This window comes from Bombina bombina, chromosome 2 (assembly GCF_027579735.1).
Source record: "Bombina bombina isolate aBomBom1 chromosome 2, aBomBom1.pri, whole genome shotgun sequence".
NCBI classification, from domain to species: domain Eukaryota; kingdom Metazoa; phylum Chordata; class Amphibia; order Anura; family Bombinatoridae; genus Bombina; species Bombina bombina.
In genome coordinates, this window is record NC_069500.1 from 936112923 (window position 1) to 936134341 (window position 21419).

The following is a 21419-nucleotide window of genomic DNA, read 5'->3' on the forward strand; positions in this document are numbered from 1 at the left end:
ATCATATTTTGTTTTTAATGTTCTTAATATACAAACTACAAGGTCTAATTTATAATCCAGATAATTCTAATTGTGTTTTGCCCTTTTTGGGCTCATAAGTATGGTGTTTTATTTTGACTAAAGGCAATAATTAAATATAAATTTGAGAAGATCATTTGTTATAATTTTAAGAACCAACTAATGTTTCTTAAAGGTTCATAAAACTTTGAGTTTTTATATTAAGTCTTCTGTTTCCTATGTATATAAATAACAACTTTAGAATATTATTATTATTTTTTTTCAAATAATACTTATCATCTTTTTCCTTTTTTTTACAAACCGCATCATGCCGCTCTCCCTCAGTAGCAGGCAGCCCCTGCACACAGTCACTGAAATGTCAGAAATCTATTGACCTATCAGAGTGATTTTTAATAATTATCTCTATAAATATTGAAATCGGCAAAGTGCAATTCCGTTCGCATGCGCAATAGGGTTCAAACATACACGCATGTCTATTTTGTAGGAAGCGTGTGTAATACAGTTAGCACTTGCGTAGCTCATCAGTAAATGGACAGCGCAGCAGTACTCCTCCTGCTGAAAGTTTAGCCAGAGAAGAGAATCATAGGATTAAAAAAAATAGAGGTGAGACATCTCTTCAGGGCATTGGTTTTCAGCTGAGTATGTTTGCTTTCATTTTGTTTTAGTAGTACCTAAGTAAACATGTTTTATTCTTTTTTTTAGATCTTATAAGGTGAGTGCCAATCTGCATTAACATTAATGTTGATAGTACAGACAGCAAATCATCCTATATTCAATTGCAATTCTGAAATTAGTCAAAATTTTCTTTTGTTCTCCTTACTAGAAGGGGTGAGCATGGAAGGTAACATTGATTTTCTGTTTTGTCCTTGCATGCATCATGTTTTGACCTTCTAATTGATGTTGCTCGTTATATTCCCAAGTGTGGGGTATGGTTTAATTTCAGAATTAAATTAAATTTTCTTTCCTTTACAAAGTTCTTCTACAGAGACTTAATCAAGTTCAAGTATTTTGAGCTGTCACATTTGCCATGTATAGCTCCAGTGAAGCTATTAGCATTTAAATAGTCTAAGTATTCCTTTTAAATTTATCAACTCAATCTTTTCATGACATGGTTTGACGGGGTTCTGTTCTTGGTTTCTGTGCACACAGTAAGTTAAGGACAAGTGTACCCATCCTACAGAAGTAAAACATATGCCAGGGTGACTAGCACACCTCATTATAGCTACAATATTATGCAGAGATTTTCTAATGATCTTTCAATTTTGTATTTTAGCAAAAAATTGAAAAATCATTAATGTTATCCCAAAGCATGACAGATCTGCTGCCATAAAATTGTTGTCTGAAAATGAAATAAACTCCTTCCTGTCTAGGTGTCTATTTTGATCTGCTGTATTTCTTGACAATTCCTCATATACGCTTTTTTTTTTCTCCTGTTAAGTGTAGTCAGTCCACGGGTCATCCATTACTTATGGGATATTAACTCCTCCCCAACAGGAAGTGCAAGAGGATCACCCAAGCAGAGCTGCTATATAGCTCCTCCCCTCTACGTCACACCCAGTCATTCTCTTGCACCCAACTAATAGATAGGATGTGTGAGAGGACTGTGGTGATTAAACTTAGTTTTTATATCTTCAATCAAAAGTTTGTTATTTTAAACGGCACCGGAGTGTGTTGTTTTCTTCTCAGGCAGAATTTGATGAAGAATCTACCTGAGTTTTTGTGTATGATCTTAGCGGACGTAACTAAGATCCATTTGCTGTTCTCGGCCATTCTGAGGAGTAAGGTAACTTCAGATCAGGGGACAGCGGGCAGGTTCACCTGCAAAGAGGTATGTTGCAGTATATTATTTTCTAAGGAATGGAATTGACTGAGAAAATACTGCTAATACCGATATAATGTAAGTACAGCCTTAAATGCAGTAGTAGCAACTGGTATCAGGCTGATATGTATATATGTTTACACTTAAGTATTTCTGGGGAATAGCACTTCACTGGGAAAATACTGTGTGCATATAACTTTTAGCCTAACTTGCAGTGTGAGCGACTAGCAGCAGGCTTTTAATGACATTTCATAAATTAGATTTTAACCGTTTGCTGGCATGTTAAATCGTTTAATTATCTGAGGTACTTGGTGAAAAATTGTTTTGGGCGTTATTTTCCACATGGCTGTCGTTTGTTTTAAATTAAAACAGTTTACTGAGCTTCCCTCACTGTTGTAGTGTGAGTGGGAGGGGCCTATTTTGGCGCTTTTACTACGCATCAGAAATTCAGTCACAGTCTGCCTTTTTCTCCAACATAGGTGTGTCCGGTCCACGGCGTCATCCTTACTTGTGGGATATTCTCTTCCCCAACAGGAAATGGCAAAGAGCCCAGCAAAGCTGGTCACATGATCCCTCCTAGGCTCCGCCTACCCCAGTCATTCTCTTTGCCGTTGTACAGGCAACATCTCCACGGAGATGGCTTAGAGTTTTTTAGTGTTTAACTGTAGTTTTTATTATTCAATCAAGAGTTTGTTATTTTGAAATAGTGCTGGTATGTACTATTTACTCAGAAACAGAAAAGAGATGAAGATTTCTGTTTGTATGAGGAAAATGATTTTAGCAACCGTAACTAAAATCCATGGCTGTTCCACACAGGACTGTTGAGAGCAATTAACTTCAGTTGGGGGAACAGTGTGCAGCCTCTTGCTGCTTGAGGTATGACACATTCTAACAAGACGATGTAATGCTGGAAGCTGTCATTTTCCCTATGGGATCCGGTAAGCCATGTTTATTACGATTGTAAATAAGGGCTTCACAAGGGCTTATTAAGACTGTAGACTTTTTCTGGGCTAAATCGATTCATTATTAACACATATTTAGCCTTGAGGAATCATTTTATCTGGGTATTTTGATATAATAATATCGGCAGGCACTGTATTAGACACCTTATTCCTTAGGGGCTTTCCCAAAGCATAAGCAGAGCCTCATTTTCGCGCCGGTGTGGCGCACTTGTTTTTGAGAGGCATGGCATGCAGTCGCATGTGAGAGGAGCTCTGATACTTAGAAAAGACTTTCTGAAGGCGTCATTTGGTATCGTATTCCCCTTTGGGCTTGGTTGGGTCTCAGCAAAGCAGATACCAGGGACTGTAAAGGGGTTAAAGTTTAAAACGGCTCCGGTTCCGTTATTTTAAGGGTTAAAGCTTCCAAATTTGGTGTGCAATACTTTTAAGGCTTTAAGACACTGTGGTGAAAATTTGGTGAATTTTGAACAATTCCTTCATGTTTTTTCGCAATTGCAGTAATAAAGTGTGTTCAGTTTAAAATTTAAAGTGACAGTAACGGTTTTATTTTAAAACGTTTTTGTACTTTGTTATCAAGTTTATGCCTGTTTAACATGTCTGAACTACCAGATAGACTGTGTTCTGAATGTGGGGAAGCCAGAATTCCTATTCATTTAAATAAATGTGATTTATGTGATAATGACAATGATGCCCAAGATGATTCCTCAAGTGAGGGGAGTAAGCATGGTACTGCATCATTCCCTCCTTCGTCTACACGAGTCTTGCCCACTCAGGAGGCCCCTAGTACATCTAGCGCGCCAATACTCCTTACTATGCAACAATTAACGGCTGTAATGGATAATTCTGTCAAAAACATTTTAGCCAAAATGAACACTTGTCAGCGTAAGCGCGGCTGCTCTGTTTTAGATACTGAAGAGCATGACGACGCTGGTATTAATATTTCTGAAGGGCCCCTAACCCAGTCTGATGGGGCCAGGGAGGTTTTGTCTGAGGGAGAAATTACTGATTCAGGGAACATTTCTCAACAGGCTGAACCTGATGTGATTGCATTTAAATTTAAGTTGGAACATCTCCGCATTCTGCTTAAGGAGGTATTATCCACTCTGGATGATTGTGACAAGTTGGTCATCCCAGAGAAACTATGTAAAATGGACAAGTTCCTAGAGGTGCCGGGGCTCCCAGAAGCTTTTCCTATACCCAAGCGGGTGGCGGACATTGTTAATAAAGAATGGGAAAGGCCCGGTATTCCTTTCGTCCCTCCCCCCATATTTAAAAAATTGTTTCCTATGGTCGACCCCAGAAAGGACTTATGGCAGACAGTCCCCAAGGTCGAGGGAGCGGTTTCCACTTTAAACAAACGCACCACTATACCCATAGAGGATAGTTGTGCTTTCAAAGATCCTATGGATAAAAAATTAGAAGGTTTGCTTAAAAAGATGTTTGTTCAGCAAGGTTACCTTCTCCAACCAATTTCATGCATTGTCCCTGTCGCTACTGCCGCATGTTTCTGGTTCGATGATCTGATAAAGGCGGTCGATAGTGATTCTCCTCCTTTTGAGGAGATTATGGACAGAATCAATGCTCTCAAATTGGCTAATTCTTTCACCCTAGACGCCACTTTGCAATTGGCTAGGTTAGCGGCTAAGAATTCTGGGTTTGCTATTGTGGCGCGCAGAGCGCTTTGGTTGAAATCTTGGTCGGCTGATGCGTCTTCCAAGAACAAGCTACTTAACATTCCTTTCAAGGGGAAAACGCTGTTTGGCCCTGACTTGAAAGAGATTATCTCTGATATCACTGGGGGTAAGGGCCACGCCCTTCCTCAGGATCGGCCTTTCAAGGCAAAAAATAAACCTAATTTTCGTCCCTTTCGTAGAAACGGACCAGCCCAAGGTGCTACGTCCTCTAAGCAAGAGGGTAATACTTCTCAAGCCAAGCCAGCTTGGAGACCAATGCAAGGCTGGAACAAGGGAAAGCAGGCCAAGAAACCTGCCACTGCTACCAAGACTGCATGAAATGTTGGCCCCCGATCCGGGACCGGATCTGGTGGGGGGCAGACTCTCTCTCTTCGCTCAGGCTTGGGCAAGAGATGTTCTGGATCCTTGGGCGCTAGAAATAGTCTCCCAAGGTTATCTTCTGGAATTCAAGGGACTTCCCCCAAGGGGGAGGTTCCACAGGTCTCAGTTGTCTTCAGACCACATAAAAAGACAGGCATTCTTACATTGTGTAGAAGACCTGTCAAAAATGGGAGTGATTCATCCTGTTCCATTAAGAGAACAAGGGATGGGGTTCTACTCCAATCTGTTCATAGTTCCCAAAAAAGAGGGAACGTTCAGACCAATCTTAGATCTCAAGATCTTAAACAAGTTTCTCAAGGTTCCATCGTTCAAGATGGAAACCATTCGAACTATTCTTCCTTCCATCCAGGAAGGTCAATTCATGACCACGGTGGATTTAAAGGATGCGTATCTACATATTCCTATCCACAAGGAACATCATCGGTTCCTAAGGTTCGCATTCCTGGACAAACATTACCAGTTCGTGGCGCCTCCTTTCGGATTAGCCACTGCTCCAAGGATTTTCACTAAGGTACTAGGGTCCCTTCTAGCTGTGCTAAGACCAAGGGGCATTGCTGTAGTACCTTACTTGGACGACATTCTGATTCAAGCGTCGTCCCTTCCTCAAGCAAGGGCTCACACGGACATTGTCCTGGCCTTTCTCAGATCTCACGGATGGAAAGTGAACGTGGAAAAGAGTTCTCTATCCCCGTCAACAAGGGTTCCCTTCCTGGGAACAATAATAGACTCCTTAGAAATGAGGATTTTTCTGACAGAGGCCAGAAAAACAAAGCTTCTAGACTCTTGTCGAATACTTCATTCCGTTCCTCTTCCTTCCATAGCTCAGTGCATGGAAGTGATCGGGTTGATGGTAGCGGCAATGGACATAGTTCCTTTTGCGCGCATTTATCTAAGACCATTACAACTGTGCATGCTCAGTCAGTGGAATGGGGACTATACAGACTTGTCTCCGAAGATACAAGTAAATCAGAGGACCAGAGACTCACTCCGTTGGTGGCTGTCCCTGGACAACCTGTCACAAGGGATGACATTCCGCAGACCAGAGTGGGTCATTGTCACGACCGACGCCAGTCTGATGGGCTGGGGCGCGGTCTGGGGATCCCTGAAAGCTCAGGGTCTTTGGTCTCGGGAAGAATCTCTTCTACCGATAAATATTCTGGAACTGAGAGCGATATTCAATGCTCTCAAGGCTTGGCCTCAGCTAGCGAGGGCCAAGTTCATACGGTTTCAATCAGACAACATGACAACTGTTGCGTACATCAACCATCAGGGGGGAACAAGGAGTTCCCTAGCGATGGAAGAAGTGACCAAAATCATTCTATGGGCGGAGTCTCACTCCTGCCACCTGTCTGCTATCCACATCCCAGGAGTGGAAAATTGGGAAGCGGATTTTCTGAGTCGTCAGACATTGCATCCGGGGGAGTGGGAACTCCATCCGGAAATCTTTGCCCAAGTCACTCAGCTGTGGGGCATTCCAGACATGGATCTGATGGCCTCTCGTCAGAACTTCAAAGTTCCTTGCTACGGGTCCAGATCCAGGGATCCCAAGGCGGCTCTAGTGGATGCACTAGTAGCACCTTGGACCTTCAAACTAGCCTATGTGTTCCCGCCGTTTCCTCTCATCCCCAGGCTGGTAGCCAGGATCAATCAGGAGAGGGCGTCGGTGATCTTGATAGCTCCTGCGTGGCCACGCAGGACTTGGTATGCAGATCTGGTGAATATGTCATCGGCTCCACCTTGGAAGCTACCTTTGAGACGAGACCTTCTTGTTCAGGGTCCGTTCGAACATCCGAATCTGGTTTCACTCCAGCTGACTGCTTGGAGATTGAACGCTTGATTTTATCGAAGCGAGGGTTCTCAGATTCTGTTATCAATACTCTTGTTCAGGCCAGAAAGCCTGTAACTAGAAAGATTTACCACAAGATTTGGAAAAAATATATCTGTTGGTGTGAATCTAAAGGATTCCCTTGGGACAAGGTTAAGATTCCTAGGATTCTATCCTTCCTTCAAGAAGGATTGGAAAAAGGATTATCTGCAAGTTCCCTGAAGGGACAGATTTCTGCCTTGTCGGTGTTACTTCACAAAAAGCTGGCTGCTGTGCCAGATGTTCAAGCCTTTGTTCAGGCTCTGGTTAGAATTAAGCCTGTTTACAAACCTTTGACTCCTCCTTGGAGTCTCAATTTAGTTCTTTCAGTTCTTCAGGGGGTTCCGTTTGAACCCTTGCATTCCGTTGATATTAAGTTATTATCTTGGAAAGTTTTGTTTTTAGTTGCAATTTCTTCTGCCAGAAGAGTTTCAGAATTATCTGCTCTGCAGTGTTCTCCTCCTTATCTGGTGTTCCATGCAGATAAGGTGGTTTTACGTACTAAACCTGGTTTTCTTCCAAAAGTTGTTTCTAACAAAAACATTAACCAGGAGATTATCGTACCTTCTCTGTGTCCGAAACCAGTTTCAAAGAAGGAACGTTTGTTGCACAATTTGGATGTTGTTCGCGCTCTAAAATTCTATTTAGATGCTACAAAGGATTTTAGACAAACATCTTCCTTGTTTGTTGTTTATTCCGGTAAAAGGAGAGGTCAAAAAGCAACTTCTACCTCTCTCTCTTTTTGGATTAAAAGCATCATCAGATTGGCTTACGAGACTGCCGGAAGGCAGCCTCCCGAAAGAATCACAGCTCATTCCACTAGGGCTGTGGCTTCCACATGGGCCTTCAAGAACGAGGCTTCTGTTGATCAGATATGTAGGGCAGCGACTTGGTCTTCACTGCACACTTTTACCAAATTTTACAAGTTTGATACTTTTGCTTCTTCTGAGGCTATTTTTGGGAGAAAGGTTTTGCAAGCCGTGGTGCCTTCCATTTAGGTGACCTGATTTGCTCCCTCCCTTCATCCGTGTCCTAAAGCTTTGGTATTGGTTCCCACAAGTAAGGATGACGCCGTGGACCGGACACACCTATGTTGGAGAAAACAGAATTTATGTTTACCTGATAAATTACTTTCTCCAACGGTGTGTCCGGTCCACGGCCCGCCCTGGTTTTTTAATCAGGTCTGATAATTTATTTTTTTAACTACAGTCACCACGGTACCATATGGTTTCTCCTATGCAAATATTCCTCCTTAACGTCGGTCGAATGACTGGGGTAGGCGGAGCCTAGGAGGGATCATGTGACCAGCTTTGCTGGGCTCTTTGCCATTTCCTGTTGGGGAAGAGAATATCCCACAAGTAAGGATGACGCCGTGGACCGGACACACCGTTGGAGAAAGTAATTTATCAGGTAAACATAAATTCTGTTTTCTCCCTGCATGATCCAGGACGTCTCCACAGAGCTCAGGGGTCTTCAAAACTAGTTTTGAGGGAGGTAATCACTCACAGCAGACCTGTGAGACTGTGCTTTGACTGTGATAAAAACGCTTATATTTTCAATTGTTATCCGTTTTTTCTGATATTAAGGGTTAATCATCCATTGCTAATGAGTGCAATCCTTTACTAAATTTGTTTCTATAACTAATACGGTTCATTGTTATTCAACTGTGACAGTTTTTGTGTGCTTCTTAAAGGCACAGTAACGTTTTACATATTGCTTGTAAATTTAGTTGAAAAGTATTTCCAAGCTTGCTAGTCTAATTGCTAGTTTGTTTAAACATGTCTGACACAGAGGAATCTCTTTGTGCAATATGTTCAAAAGCCAAGGTGGAGCCCAATAGAAATTTATGTACTAATTGCATTGATGCTACTTTAAATAAAAGTCAATCTGTACATGTTAAGCAACATTCACCAGACAACGAGGGGGAAGTTATGCCGACTAACTTGCCTCACGTGTCAGTACCTGCATCTCCCGCTCAGGAGGTGCGTGATATTGTAACGCCAAGTACATCAGGGCGGCCATTGCAAATCACTCTACAAGACATGGCTAATGTTATGACTGAAGTTTTGTCTAAATTGCCAGAACTTAGAGGTAAACGAGATCACTCTGGGATGAGAACAGAGTACGCTGATAATGCTAGGGCCATGTCTGATACTGCGTCACAATTTGCAGAGCATGAGGACGGAGAGCTTCATTCTGCGGGTGACGGATCTGATCCAAATAAACTGGATTCAGACATTTCAAATTTTAAGTTTAAGCTGGAAAACCTCCGTGTATTACTAGGGGAGGTTTTAGCGGCTGTGAATGATTGTAACACAGTTGCAATCCCAGAGAAAATGTGTAGGTTGGATAAATATTTTGCGGTACCGACGAGTACTGACGTTTTTCCTATACCTAAGAGACTTACTGAAATTGTTACTAAGGAGTGGGATAGACCCGGTGTGCCTTTCTCACCGCCTCCTATATTCAGAAAAATGTTTCCAATAGACGCCACCACACAGGACTTATGGCAAACGGTCCCTAAGGTGGAGGGAGCAGTTTCTACTTTAGCTAAGCGTACCACTATCCCGGTGGAGGATAGTTGTGCCTTTTCAGATCCAATGGATAAAAAGTTAGAGGGTTACCTTAAGAAAATGTTTGTTCAACAAGGTTTTATATTACAACCCCTTGCATGCATTGCGCCTGTCACGGCTGCGGCAGCATTTTGGTTTGAGTCTCTGGAAGAGACCCTTGACTCAGCGCCATTAGATGAGATTTCACACAAGCTTAAAACCCTTAAGCTAGCTAATTCATTTATTTCTGATGCCGTAGTACATTTAACTAAACTTACGGCTAAGAATTCCGGATTCGCCATTCAGGCACGCAGAGCGCTGTGGCTAAAATCCTGGTCAGCTGATGTAACTTCTAAATCGAAATTACTTAACATACCTTTCAAGGGGCAGACTTTATTCGGGCCCGGTTTGAAAGAAATTATCGCTGATATTACGGGAGGTAAAGGCCATGCCCTGCCTCAAGACAGAGCCAAACCTAGGGCTAGACAGTCTAATTTTCGTGCCTTTCGTAACTTCAAGGCAGGAGCAGCATCAACTTCCTCTGCTCCAAAACAGGAAGGAGCTGTTGCTCGCTACAGACAAGGCTGGAAACCTAACCAGACCTGGAACAAGGGCAAGCAGGCCAGAAAACCTGCTGCTGCCCCTAAGACAGCATGAAGTGAGGGCCCCCGATCCGGAAACGGATCTAGTGGGGGGCAGACTCTCTCTCTTCGCCCAGGCTTGGGCAAGAGATGACCAGGATCCCTGGGCGTTGGAGATCATATCTCAGGGATATCTTCTGGACTTCAAAGCTTCTCCTCCACAAGGGAGATTTCACCTTTCAAGGTTGTCAACAAACCAGATAAAGAAAGAGGCGTTTCTACACTGTGTACAAGACCTTTTACTAATGGGAGTGATCCACCCAGTTCCGCGGTCGGAACACGGACAAGGGTTTTACTCAAATCTGTTTGTGGTTCCCAAAAAAGAGGGAACCTTCAGACCAATATTGGATTTAAAGATCCTAAACAAATTCCTAAGAGTTCCATCGTTCAAGATGGAAACTATTCGGACAATCTTACCCATGATCCAAAGAGGTCAGTACATGACCACAGTGGATTTAAAGGATGCTTACCTTCACATACCGATTCACAGGGAACATTACCGGTATCTAAGGTTTGCCTTCCTAGACAGGCATTACCAGTTTGTAGCTCTTCCCTTCGGGTTGGCTACGGCTCCAAGAATCTTTACAAAGGTTCTGGGCTCTCTTCTGGCGGTACTAAGACCGCGAGGAATTTCGGTAGCTCCGTACCTAGACGACATTCTGATACAAGCGTCAAGCTTCCAAACTGTCAAGTCTCATACAGAGTTAGTACTGGCATTTCTAAGGTCGCATGGGTGGAAAGTGAACGAAGAGAAGAGTTCTCTCTTACCACTCACAAGAGTTCCCTTCTTGGGGACTCTTATAGATTCTGTAGAAATTAAAATTTACCTGACAGAGGACAGGTTAACAAAGCTTCTAAATGCTTGCCGTGTCCTTCATTCCATTCAACACCCGTCAGTGGCTCAATGCATGGAGGTAATCGGCTTAATGGTAGCGGCAATGGACATAGTTCCTTTTGCACGCCTGCACCTCAGACCGCTGCAATTGTGCATGCTAAGTCAGTGGAATGGGGATTACTCAGATTTGTCCCCTACGCTGAATCTGGATCAAGAGACCAGAGATTCTCTTCTATGGTGGCTTTCTCGGCCACATCTGTCCAGGGGGATGCCCTTCAGCAGGCCAGACTGGACAATTGTAACAACAGACGCCAGCCTACTAGGTTGGGGCGCTGTCTGGAATTCCCTGAAGGCTCAGGGATCATGGACTCAAGAGGAGAGTCTCCTTCCAATAAACATTCTGGAATTGAGAGCAGTTCTCAATGCCCTTCTGGCTTGGCCTCAGTTAGCAACTCTGAGGTTCATCAGGTTTCAGTCGGACAACATCACGACTGTGGCTTACATCAACCATCAGGGAGGGACAAGGAGTTCCCTAGCGATGATGGAAGTATCAAAGATAATTCGCTGGGCAGAGTCTCACTCTTGCCACCTGTCAGCGATCCACATCCCAGGAGTGGAGAACTGGGAGGCGGATTTCCTAAGTCGCCAGACTTTTCATCCGGGGGAGTGGGAACTTCATCCGGAGGTCTTTGCCCAAATACTTCGACGTTGGGGCAAACCAGATATGGATCTCATGGCGTCTCGCCAGAACGCCAAGCTTCCTTGTTACGGGTCCAGGTCCAGGGACCCGGGAGCGGTCCTGATAGATGCCTTGACAGCACCTTGGACCTTTAGGATGGCTTATGTGTTTCCACCCTTCCCGATGCTTCCTCGTTTGATTGCCAGGATCAAACAGGAGAAAGCATAGATGATTCTAATAGCGCCTGCGTGGCCACGCAGGACCTGGTATGCAGATCTAGTGGACATGTCATCCTGTCCACCTTGGTCTCTGCCTCTGAGACAGGACCTTCTAATTCAGGGTCCTTTCAAACATCAAAATCTAATTTCTCTGAAGCTGACTGCATGGAAATTGAACGCTTGATTTTATCAAAGCGTGGATTTTCGGAGTCAGTAATACCTTAATACAGGCTAGGAAACCTGTTACCAGGAAAATTTACCATAAGATATGGCGTAAATACTTACACTGGTGCGAATCCAAGAGCTACTCATGGAGTAAGGTTAGGATTCCTAGGATATTGTCTTTTCTACAAGAAGGTTTAGAAAAGGGTTTATCTGCAAGTTCTTTAAAGGGACAGATCTCAGCTCTGTCCATCCTTTTACACAAACGTCTGTCAGAAGTTCCAGACGTTCAGGCTTTTTGTCAGGCTTTGGCTAGGATTAAGCCTGTGTTTAAGACTGTAGCTCCACCGTGGAGCTTAAATTTAGTTCTTAACGTTTTACAGGGTGTTCCGTTTGAACCCCTTCATTCCATTGATATCAAGCTGTTATCTTGGAAAGTTCTGTTTTTAATGGCTATTTCCTCGGCTCGTAGAGTCTCTGAGTTATCAGCCTTACATTGTGATTCCCCTTATCTGATTTTTCATTCAGATAAGGTAGTTCTGCGTACTAAACCTGGGTTCTTACCTAAGGTAGTAACAAGAATATCAATCAAGAGATTATTGTTCCATCATTGTGCCCTAACCCTTCTTCAAAGAAGGAACGACTTCTGCACAATCTAGACGTAGTCCGTGCCCTGAAATTTTATTTACAGGCAACTAAAGATTTTCGCCAAACTTCTTCCCTGTTTGTCGTTTATTCTGGACAGAGGAGAGGTCAAAAAGCATCTGCTACCTCTCTATCCTTTTGGCTTCGTAGCATAATACGTTTAGCCTATGAGACTGCTGGACAGCAACCTCCTGAAAGGATTACAGCTCATTCTACTAGAGCTGTGGCTTCCACTTGGGCCTTTAAGAATGAGGCCTCTGTTGAACAGAGTTGCAAGGCTGCAACTTGGTCTTCTCTTCATACTTTTTCCAAATTTTACAAATTTGACACTTTTGCTTCTTCGGAGGCTGTTTTTGGGAGAAAGGTTCTTCAGGCAGTGGTTCCTTCCGTATAAAGATCCTGCCTGTCCCTCCCGTCATCCGTGTACTTTAGCTTTGGTATTGGTATCCCATAAGTAATGGATGACCCGTGGACTGACTACACTTAACAGGAGAAAACATAATTTATGCTTACCTGATAAATTCCTTTCTCCTGTAGTGTAGTCAGTCCACGGCCCGCCCTGTTTTTTATGGCAGGTCTAAATTTTTAAATTATACTCCAGTCACCACTGCACCCTATAGTTTCTCCTTTGGTTTTCGGTCGAATGACTGGGTGTGACGTAGAGGGGAGGAGCTATATAGCAGCTCTGCTTGGGTGATCCTCTTGCACTTCCTGTTGGGGAGGAGTTAATATCCCATAAGTAATGGATGACCCGTGGACTGACTACACTACAGGAGAAAGGAATTTATCAGGTAAGCATAAATTATGTTGTTTTTTTTTTTGCAAATTCCCAACCCAACTTTTCCCAGTTAGTGCTGATTAGACATAATTAACTCCAATTAAAAGTGCTCAAATTATTTTTAAGAATTCTCTATATAAGAATAATTTATGTAAAAGATAAAAATAAACAATTACATGATTATTTAAGACCAGTCCTATCAGTTTTGTGCTGTATAATTATTTAGGCCATTTTGTAACAGGAAAGTTATGGCCTTAATATCATATACAAGTTTCCACAAAATTCTTCTGAGACTTCTGCAATTGTGCAAACCGTTGAGACATTTCTTGATTGACTCCAAAAGAGAATTCATTCAGCACTTCATATGATGTATTTACTACCTTAGAGGTAGATTACAAGTTGTGCGGTACGGCTATACCGCTGAAAAATTGGACTTTGCGAGCCGAATAGTCACCCGTATTACAAGTCACGGTGGTACAGCTATACTGATAGCATTTTAGCATATACCACAACGATCCATTCCACACTCAAAAAATGGCTTTTGAGTGTAGAATGCTCGGCTCACCTGTATTACAGGTTGTGCGGTCCTAGTATTCTGCTAACGTTAAAGCTTATACCGTAACGATCCATTCCGCAATCAAAGGCCAGTAGTTATGGATTTTGCAAAACAAAAATGTTTCACAAAAATGTTACAAAGTACACTAACACCCATAAACTACCTATTAACTTCTAAACCGCCATCTCCCCGCATCACAAATACTATAATAAACCTATTAACCCCTAATCCGCTGCCCACCCACATCGCAAACATTAAATTAAATTATTAACCAATAATCCGCCCCCCCCCCCCGCATCGCCAACACTGAATAAACCTATCAACCCCTAAACTGCTGGCCCCCCACATCACTACTATGAAAATAAACCTATTAATCCCTAAACTGCTGGCCCTCCACATCACAATAAACTGAAGTAAATTATGAACCCCTAAACCTAACACCTCCTAACTATAAATTAAAGTTACAATATAACTACCTTAAAATAAATAAAATCTTACCTGTTAAATAAAAAACCCTAAACTTAAACTATAAATAAGAAAACTATTTTAAAAAAATAAATCTACCAAAAATAAGAAACCTAAATTACTAAATTAAAAATTCCAATACTACGAAGAAAAAAAAAAAAAAACTAAGATTACAAAAAATAGCAAACTCTAAAATTACAAAAAATTAAAAAACTAATCTAATACCCCTATAAAAACAAGCCACCCCAATCTAACAACAAACTACAAATAGCACTTTAAAGGGCCTTTTGTAGGGCATTGCCCTAAGTTTAACAGCTCTTTTACATTAAAAAAAATACAAATTAACCCCTTACAGTTCAAACCCCCACCCAACCCCCCAAAATAAAAAAAGACCTAACTCTAAAAAATGGCAATCGACTCTTTTGCTGCCCATTAAAAAATAAAAAAAGCCCTCATCTAAAAAAAAAAACACCCCAACACTAAGCCCAAAAAATGTACATCCAGGCGGCGAAGATCTTCTTCCAGGGCGGCATCATCTTCATCCTAGTGGCGCAGATTGTAGCAGGAACGGCAGCCGCACAGACATCCGATTTGGAGCGTCCGCTTCATGCGATTGTCCGCCGCTCACTGAAGATTGAATGCAAGGTACCTGTTTTATATTGGGGTACCTTGCATTTCTATTTGCTGAAATTTTTAAATCAGCCGATAGGATGAGAGCTAATGAAATCCTATTGGCTGATTTAAAAATTTCAGCCTATAGGAATGCACGGTATCCCAATATAAAATGGGTACCTTGCATTCAATCTTCAGTGTGCGACGAATGATCCCATGGAGATGACCCTCCACGCTGGATCTCTGCGCGGCCACCGTTCCAGCTCCGCTCTGCGCAGCCTTTGCTCTGCACCACTGGGATGAAGAAAGATGTCCCTGCACTGGATGAAGATGGATCAGTCTGGAAGAAGACCTTTACCGCCGGACTTCAGGAATGGTGAGTACCTATGTCAGGGTTATTATTAGTTGTTTTTTTCTTGGGTGCATTTTTGGTGTGTGGGGGTTTTTAGTGTTAGGGGTTAATGTGTTTGTTTGTTTTTTAAAGTAAAAGAGCTGATCGCTTTAGGGCAATGCCCTACAAAAGGCCCTTTTTCCATATTAATAGGGGGAGAGTCCACTGCTTCATTCATTACTTGTAGGAATTAAAAACCTGGCCACCAGGAGGAGGCAAAGACACCCCAGCCAAAGGTTTATACCTCCCCCACTCCCCTCATTCCCTAGTCATTCTTTGCCTTGCGTCACAGGAGGTTGGGAGAGAAGTGTGTGAAGATTTGGAGTAGTCTCTTATGGAGGGTAGTATTCTCCACAATGGGACTGGAGTTTTAAGTAGTCCTGTCAGCCTCTCAGTGAGCAAAAATATTCCAGCCTCCACAGCAAATAAAAGACCTTTATTGTTCAAGTCTAGTATTCCGTGCCCCACACAGACAAGAAAGGTGTGCTTTTTTCCACTTTCTTTGAAAACTACAGCCTCTCAGTGAGAGCACGGGTGAAAGTTAGAGCCCGGAGATGCAGGGAGAGGCTTTCTGCGAAATGATCCAGACTCCGCTTAACAGCTCCATAAGCAATCGGCATTGACGAGTTTCGCTGCCTGCTTTCTGCTCTCAAGTCCATGTCAGGAGTGATGCTACTAACCTGTCACACTTGAAAGGGCCATGTTCCTGTTCCACGGCAAAGATTCTGGTACGATTGTTTCATTTATACACATATGATAACGTAAGAAGACAGTGTGTCTCCTTTTCTCTGTATAGAATCAAGGCTTAATACCCCAGGAATGGAGGTTATTGAACAGGGGGGATTTGTGCACAATGTTGTCTACTGTTTATTGTGTTTTATGCTGCGACATGTGTGAGATGGGGCTCTTCATTGTGTGAACAGTGAGGTTTTGAAAGATATGGCGCTGCCCTTTTTTAGCGCGTTTTCTCTTTTATGCAGGGGCAGTACCTGCATGGCACTCCATGTGACCGGGTGTGGCCTCTTCAACTTCCTCTTTCTTGACTGGTGGTTGCAGGAGACGAAGCGTTTTTTTTTATTGTCCGGGTCATAGGAGGTGGTGAGTGCCCCGGCCATTGGGATATAAAGGTGCCATTTAATTTATATCTAGTCGTAATAAAGGCGCAAGCTATGGAGGAGTCTGATATGTTAGAAGGTACTCCCTCTTTAATTAAACCTAATAACTGTGTCTATTGTGAGGAGGTCCCGTCTGCTCAACTCTGTTCCACATGCTTTGGTAAGATTGCAATATCTAAAAAGAATAAGGTATTTTAGTACAAATGAGCCGTCCACCTCTGAGGGTTCTCGGTCCCGTGAGGTGCGTTCCCTACATTCATCTCCGATTGCACATACAGCTCCCCAGGCCGATCCTAATCCTCCCGCGGGAGGGGCCCTTTGGCCTCCAGATTTTGCTGAGCAGTTACAGGCGGAGGTTTCTGCGGCCTTCAATGCCTTACCACTCCCTGCTAAGCGCGAGCGAAAGGTGAATCATAGCTATCCATCCCAGGGGTCATCGACTCCGCTGGATGTCTCTGACAGATTATCTGCTGATGAAGGCGACTCCAACTCTTCGGAGGATGCCCTTTCTGGGTCGGAATCGGCGACATCTAGACCTCCGTCTGCGGTGGAGCCAGATTTTAAATTTAAGATGGAGCATTTACGCTTCCTGCTAAAGGAGGTGTTGGCCACGCTGGAGGTTCAGCAGCCGAAATTCCCAGGGGAACCTTCGAACCCTAAACTAGATAGGGTTTACGAGGACAGGGTGGTACCACAGTCCTTCCCGGTTCCCATTTAAATGGCTAATATTATTAAGAATGAATGTGAGAAACTTGGCTCGTCATTTTCCCCCTCTACTTCTTTTAAAAAGCTGTTCCCCATTCTGAAGTCTCAGCTCAAGCTGTGGGGAGCCATTCCTAATGTGGATGGTGCTATTTCCACGCTCGCTAAGCAAACGACTATCCCGCTCGAAGATAGCTCTTCGTTACAGGAGCCCATGGATAAAAAATTGGGAGTCTATGCCAAGGAAGATGTTCCAAGTCACGGGGTTCGTTTTTCAACCAGCAGTGGTAGTTGCTGCGGTGGGTGGATCTGCTACCTATTGGTGTGACTCTCTGTCGGCTATAGTCGAGGTGGAGACTCCACTCGAAGAGATACAGGAACGAGTTAAGGCCTTATGGGTAGCTGATTCATTCATCTGTGATGCAAATATGCAGATTTATTCGCCTGAATGCCAAGACATCAGGTTTTTCTGTTCTAGCCCATAGGGCTCTGTGATTAAATTTGTGATCTACGGACATGACTTTCAAATCTAGATTACTTTCCCTCCCGTTTTAGGGGAAGGTTCTCTTGGGTCCAGGTCTGGATTCCATCATATCCACGGTTACGGGGGGCAAGGGTGCTTTCCTACCGCAGGATAAGAAGAATAAGCCTAAGGGGTCTACTTTTCGGCCCTTTTATTTGGACAAGTCTCAACGCCAGCAGTCCAAGGGATCTTGGAAACCAGCTCACTCTTGGAACAAGTCCAAGTAGAGTAAGAAGCCCGCAGAGACAAAATCGGCATGAAGGGGCGGCCCCAGATCCGTCTCTGGATCGCCTTGGGGCAGACTATCTCTTTTCACGGAGGCCTGGATAAGAGACGTTCTGGACCCTTGGGTTCTAGAGGTCATAGCCCAAGGCTACAGGATAGGATTCAAGACTCATCCGCCCAGGGGCAGATACCTCCTGTCAAACCTATATTCAAGACCAGAGAAGAGAGACACCTTCCTAGGTTGCATGAGGGATCTCTCCTCTCTCTGAGTTATCGCCCCAGTCCCTCTAGCAGAAAGAGGTTGGGGGTATTATTCAAATCTTTTCGTGGTCCCAAAGAAGGAGGACACGTTTTGTCCAATTCTGGACCTAAAGTGCCTAAACAAGTTTCTGTCGGTCCCATCGTTCAAAATGGAGACGATCAGATCGATTCTGCCCCTAGTTCAAGAGGGACAATTTATGACAATAGATTAGGTGGATACTTACCTTCACTTGCCAATCCACAAGGATCACTTCAAGTTCCTAAGATTCGCATTTCTGGACCAACACTACCAGTTTGTGGCCCTACCATTCGGTCTGGCGACGACTGCCCCAAGAGTCTTTGCGAAGGTTCTGGGAGCACTGCTCGCGGTTGCGAGAGCCAGAGGTATTGCAGTGGCTCCTTGTCTGGACAATATCCTGGTCTAGGCACCGTCCTGCAGTCTCACGGAGGATCACTTGAGGGCTCTTCTTCTCCTTTGATCCAATAGATGGAAGATAAACGAAGGAAAGAGTTCTCTGGTCCCCAGCAACAGGGTGGAATACCTGGGTACGATAATAGACTCCATATCCATGAAGATATTCTTGACAGATCAGAGATGTTCCAAGATTGCTACCAACTGTCTTGCCATTCAGACCTCCTCAAGGACATCTGTGGTGTATGGAGGTGATTGGATTCATGGTATCCAGCATAGATGTCATTCCATTTGCCAGGTTCCATCTCAGACCTCTTCAGTTATGCATGTTAAAATCAATGGGACCCCCAGGTAGAGCTGATAGATGCCTTAGAGGTGCTTCGGGAGTTAAACCTAATTTACATTTTTCCACAGTTGCCCGCATCAAACAGGAGAAAGCTTCGACCATTCTGATTGCTCAGTTGTGGACGTGGTTTGCGGATCTGGTTTGGATGTCATTGTCTCCACCTTGGAGGTTAGCCTGTCGCAGAGATCTGCTGGTTCAGGGTCTACATCAAAATCTTGATTCTCTGAGGCTGACTGTGTGGAGATTGAACGCTTAGTCTTGGCCAAGAGAGGTTTTTATGAGAGAGTGATCAATACTCTTATTTTTGCCAGGAAGCCGTTCACTCGTTGCATCTATCATAAGGTGTGGAGGACCTACTTATCCTGGTGTGAGGAACGTGGATATCCCTGGCACAAGGTTAGGGTATGCAGGATTCTTGCTTTTCTCCAGGATGGACTGGATAATGGTCTTGCCGCCAATTCCTTAAAGGGACAGATTTCGGCTTTATCGGTGCTGTTACACAAGAGGCTTGCAGAGCTTCCTGATGTTCAGTCCTTGTTCAGGCCTGTCTTTAGAAATTCGACTCCTCCTTGGAGCTTAAACTTGGTTCTTAACATTTTTCAGAGGGCTCCGTTTGAGCCTATGCATTCGCTTGACATTAAGATTATTTCCTGGAAGGTTCTATTCCTACTGGCTATTGCATCGGCTCACAGAGTCTAGCGGCTCTGCAATGTGAGTCACCTTATTTGGTTTTTCATGCTGATAAGGCTGTTCTTCACACTGGATTGGGGTTTCCCCAAGGTTGTGTCGGATCATAACATTAATCAGGAAATAGAATTTCCTTCCTTGTGTCCTAACCCTTCTTCATCTCAGGAAAGGTTACTTCATAACGTGGATGTGGTTCGGGCATTGAAATTTTATATTCATGCCACGAGGGACTTCAGACAGACTTCATCCTTATTTGTGGTGTATTCAGGGAAGCGCAGGGGGCAGAGGGCCTCTTCCACTTCACTGTCCTTTTGGTTGAGAAGCATTATCCGTTTGGCCTTTAAGAACTAAGCTTCTCTGGAGCAGATTTGGAAGGCGGCTACTTGGTCTTCCTTACATACTTTTGCAAAGTTCTACAAGTTTGATGCTTTTGCTTCAGCGGAAGCCGCTTTTGGGAGAGGGGTTTTGCAGGCTGTCGTGCCCTCAGTTTAGGGTCTGCCTCCTTTTCCCTCCCGTTTTTCATTCAGTGTCCTCTAGAGCTTGGGTATTTGTTCCCACAAGTAATGAATGAAGCAGTGGACTCTCCTCCCATTAAGATGGAAAACATAAATTATGCTTACCTGATAATTTCCATTTCAACCATTCATTGTCTATGTGGGAATACGTGCGCAAGCACGTTAAGTCAGGACTTGACTTTTGTGTGGTATGGAGCTTATCGCACCATACCGCACAACTCAAGAAGGTTTTTTTTTTTTAACTTGTAATGGCAGCAGTATTGAAAGTGCGGAACCGCTAAATTCTTAGCGTTATATACGCACCGGGTTTAGCGCACAACTTGTAATCTAGGTGTTTGTGAGCTCTTGGTCTCAAGTGAAGATTTTGTTTTGTACAGATGTGATTATTTTTTAAACCAGCTTTATTGAAAAAGTACATAAAACAATAAAAAAAAATTATTTTTTAGTGACTTAAAGATTTAGGTGGTTTTTTTAAGCGAATTACTGTGTTTTGTTTTATTCATAGTTCATTTTGTAGTCATCACCTAATCAAGATAGTCTCTACAAATGGCTGGGACTTGCAGTATTGTGTGTTTTATGACTAATAAAAAAGTAGAGCAGGCCTGAGAATTATGTTTGCTTTGAGTTTGAAGCCATTTTCTTGACAAATGTGCATTGAGGAGATGGCATTTACCTATTAAGATGACAGCTGATATTTTACAAGTTGAAATAAAACAAACCTTATCATGATTCTGAATCCTGTTTTGTTAAAATTATTCAACCATTACGTTCGTTTTTGTGAATGTTTTACAATAAAATCAAATCAATTTAAGCTGGAGCAATGTTATAATATAAACAAGCTCAATTATCGTAACTCATATTTTGTGGCATTCTAAGAAAAACAGTTGCTGATTATATTGTTTACAGTGGGCATTAATCAAATATGAATAATATTGATTTTGTGGGTGAGGAAATACAGTAGTAGAAACTTGGCAGCTTACATCTTTTAAAGTGCATTTCTATTATAGATTCATTTTTATATTTTTTGGGCACTGAATAAAGGATATTAAAGCGATAGTAAACACCAAAAATGTTATTGTTTAAAAAGATAGATAATCCCTTTATTTACCATTCATCAGTTTTGCATAACCAACACTGTTATAGAAATATACTTTTTACCTCTGTAATTACCTTGTATCTAAGCTTCTGCTGACTGCCTCCTTATCTCAGATCTTTTGACAGATTTGCATTACAAGCAATTAGTGCTGACTCTTAAATAACTTCTCGTGCATTAGCACAATGTTAGCTATATGAAACACATGAACTAACGACCTCTAGCTGTGAAAAACTGTCAAATGCATTTAGAAAAGAGGCAGTCTTCA

At 43.0% G+C, this 21419-nt stretch overlaps 1 protein-coding gene across 5 annotated transcripts in view; it reads left to right on the forward strand.

Annotated features, from left to right (window-relative positions):
* The window catches only part of WDFY3 (WD repeat and FYVE domain containing 3), an 840855-nt gene that overhangs the window by 632611 nt on the left and 186825 nt on the right, over positions 1-21419 (forward strand). The window lies entirely within an intron of this gene.